The sequence below is a fragment of the Canis aureus genome, chromosome 4 (assembly GCF_053574225.1).
Source record: "Canis aureus isolate CA01 chromosome 4, VMU_Caureus_v.1.0, whole genome shotgun sequence".
Lineage (NCBI taxonomy): Eukaryota > Metazoa > Chordata > Mammalia > Carnivora > Canidae > Canis > Canis aureus.
Window position 1 is genome coordinate 7,705,922 of NC_135614.1, and position 3,791 is coordinate 7,709,712.

The 3,791-nt window shown below is 39.4% G+C and overlaps 1 long non-coding RNA gene across 1 annotated transcript; it reads right to left on the reverse strand.

Annotated features, from left to right (window-relative positions):
* Positions 1-263: 263 nt before the first annotated feature.
* Positions 264-2,053, reverse strand: LOC144311778 (uncharacterized). Its single transcript, XR_013377301.1, has 3 exons — positions 1,863-2,053; positions 1,151-1,317; positions 264-623 (listed from the first exon to the last, which is right to left on the reverse strand). It is a non-coding gene; the product is annotated as an uncharacterized LOC144311778 (long non-coding RNA).
* Between the last annotated feature and the right edge of the window lie 1,738 nt (positions 2,054-3,791).

Consider the following 3,791-nt stretch of genomic DNA (forward strand, 5'->3'; position numbering starts at 1 on the left):
GTTCTTTGAATAATCTAGACTCACTTTTAAACTCCTGCTATACCTAATGGGATACATAGTCTGAGAATGTTTTTTCCCCAAAGAGAATAATTTGAAATTTGTCACATTTGGACATCTGACCTAAGTTACAAACATGAGCATCGGATACTCTTGTGTGTGTTCTGTTTTCTCTGTCCAGTTTGGTTCTCTGTTCATCCCATTTCATCAAATACAGCCTTGGAGATTTATTTGCATATGCCAGAATAAAACCCCCTCAGTGTGGCTTAAGTAAAAGGGAAATATATTTGCTCGCACGGACGGAAAATGCTGGAAGTAGAGCTAACTTTGGACATGGCTAGATTCAAGAGCTTGGATGATATAATCAGGCCTCTGTTGTATTCGTTCCTTGGCTCCGCCTTCCACAAGGCTTCAGTCTGCTTGCACACAGGAGTAGTAGCTGGTTTCAGAAGTTCCAGCTCCTACACTGACTTTATTTTCAAAACCAACGGGAAAAAGGAGGCATCTCTCTTCCTGGGACCCCAGCAAGTCTCATTTCCATTGGTCTGGATTAGGTCACCTGGCCATCCCAGTCCCAGAGGCCGTCAGTATGCCAGGAGGATCTGGTGATGTCAGCCTGCAGGCACCTGTACAGAATCACATAGGTAGAGATACAGAAGGGGACAGGTACAGAAGAAGAAATAAAAGCAAGAGATAATTACTTTGTCTGTGAACACCCCCAGTTGAGGCCAGGCCAGTTCACCGGAGCTAGCTCATAGGCTCATTTCCCTTTAGCCTTGTTATCCCAGTACAGTGGAGACTGAAAATGATTTCATTTATAAAGGGTGGAAGGTATGGGCCACTCTTACTGCATCTTCAGTGGGGAATTTGAGATAGCCTCCTTCCCTTCTCTCCTGGCCACCCTCCTAACTCAATGCCAGTGATGCTGTGCCTTGGCCCGTTTTGTAAATAATATTCATTCATACCTTGCTTCTTTTATTCTCATCCACTGTTGTACCAATTTTTCCTAAACTTACTATTATGTGTGTTTGCATGTCCAACTAACCGCCCTTTCCCTGGATTATACATCCTCCCCTTGGCCCACGCTATTCAGCTGAATGCTTCTCAAGGTCTGAATGGACATGCAGGAGAAAAGGAATCATTGTTCACCTACCTGAGGTCCTTTCAGCTCATCAAACAATAACACGTCTGAGGTGTTTTGGTAAATGTCTACTAGAAGGTCTCCTAGTGCCTTGTGATGTAGGAATCACTCATGGCTGAGAATCTGTGGTAGAGCAATTATACTGATTCTCACTTCCTTGCTCCATCCAGCTGTACAGTCTAAACAACAACAAAGAGGTAATGAGGATCACTAGGGTCAATTTAATAAATTAAAACTCTGCAAAATTTGAGTATTTTTAAAAAATGTAATCGAGGTTTAGCTCCTAAGCTCTATAGAAGAAATGTTAATTATTCTGGAAATCCTGAAATTGTCAGAATTTGTTCAGCTTGACAACATCTTTCCCCCTCTCCACCACCCTCCAAATACATGCCAAAGGATTTACTTACTTAGTGCATTTTAAAATTTTTAATTGATTATACGCTTAAGATTCTTGTGTATTCTTATAATCCTTGAAATGAACTGAAGATACGTCAGATTTTAAAAAGCAAACAAGGACAGGAGTACTACACCAAGCTTCCTTTTTATTCATTTTTAGTGTTTTTTTAAATTCATTTTTAATTTTTTTATCAATCCACAGGAAATTTCAAGTCATCAGATTTATTAAAGGTATGAATAGTTGACACAGCGAATAGTCATTATTGTAACAGTATGTCCACCAATGTAATAAGAAGTAGACAACTTGACAGAATCTTTATTTACTTACCAGCTTCATTATTTATTACACCAGATCTCTTTATATAGGAAGGTGCAATGAAAAGTCCCGTTTCTTTTAAGATTCCGCTTAAGGGATAGAGGCAAGCTTGCTCAGGCTGCTCTGTAAGTGCCACACTTTTCAAAGACTTCTTTAAGAATGCTCTTCTTTTGTGCTTAATAGTCTTTCCTTTTCCACAAACAACATTGAGTAGGGAAAAAATAGAGACAACCTCAACCTTAGTATATAGGTTTGTTTTTTTGGAAACAATCAAGAAGCTGGAGGAAGGGACGCCTGGGTGGCTTAGAGGTTGAGTGCCTGCCTCCGGCTCAGTGTGTGATCCTGGGGTCCTGGGATCAAGTCCCACATTGGTCTCCCTGCATGGAGCCTGCTTCTCCCTCTGCCTATGTCTCTGCCTCTCTCTGTGTATCCCTCATGAATAAATAAATAAAATCTTTTTAAAAAAAAAAAGCTTGAGGAAAATAGAATTGGTGTTTAAAGAGCTAACTCTGAAGCTTGGTAATCACACTTGGCGGTGGGAAAGCTACGTCGCGGAGAGAGCCCCGGAACTCCTTTCTTCTGTTATGATTGATTCTGGAAGAGCCCTCTGTGTCCTAAGTGTCTTAGCCATTGGGGACTTTCTGAAGCTCTTTTTTCTTTTTAAGATTTTATTTATTTCTTCATGAGAGACACAAGGAGAGAGAGAGGCAGAGACACAGGCAGAGGAAGAAGCAGGCTCCACGCAGGGAGCCCCACGTGGGACTTGATCCCGGGTCTCCAGGATCACGCCCTGGGCTAAAGGTGGCGCTAAACCGCTGAGCCACACGGGCTGCCCTGAAGCTTTTGATAAAGGGAATACTTTGCTTATACTAATCTGCTTAAAGAGGGAAATTTTTATTGGAAACTGAGAAGTCAGTGTTGAAGTTTTAGGGTATGAGTTTTGTTTTATTTTGTTTTTAATGGTGGTAAATTTCTATGTTATGTGAAATTTACCATCTTAACCTTTTTGAAGTATAGAATTTAGTGGTTTTAAGTATATTCACTGTGCAATGATTAACCCCCCATCCATTTTCAAGACTCATCACCCCAAACAGAAACTCTATACTCATTAAAAACTAACTCCCCAGCCTCTGGGGGGAATTGAATTTGACTAACCTAGGGACCTCAGGTAAGTGGAATCATACAGTCTTTGTCCTTCTGTGACTGGCTTATTTCACTTAGCATCCTGTCCTCCAGATTGATTCATGTGGAATCTGTCAGAATTTCATTCCTTTTCAAAGCAGAGGAACTTATCCTTTCACCTGTCAATTCATGTTTGGGTCACTTCTACCTCTTGGCTATTGTGAATGATATTGCTATAAACATGCATGTACAAATATCTTTTTGAGTCCTTGCTTTCCATTCTTTTTCAATTCTATTGGGTGTGTACCTAGAAGTGGAATTAATTGATGGATCATATCATAATTCTATTTATAATTTTTTAAGTCACCACCATTCTTTTTTCCATTGGTGCCATTCTACATTCCCACCAGCAGTGCACGAGTGTGTCAATATCTCCTTATTCTCACCAATGTTTATTATTTTCTGGGTTTGTTTGGTGGTAGTGGCTTTTTTTTTCTTTTTTGTTTGTTTGTTTTAATACTAATCCTAATGGATATGAGATGGTCAGGATCACCGATATTTATTATCAAACTTTGTATTGGGATTTTATGTATCACTTTTGTTTAAATATCCCATTTTGCGATTATGATAGTAAGAGCTTAAAAGTCCTAGTATTCTTTATGAAGTCACCAGTCTTCTGGAATGGCTATGACATAAAGAATGGGATCTCAAATCCTTGAAAATTTGAGTTAATCCATTATAATCTTCATTGGGCCACCTTTGAGCAGGAATTTCTCTTAAATAATCTTAATTTTAAAGATTTTTTTTTAGAAAGACAAT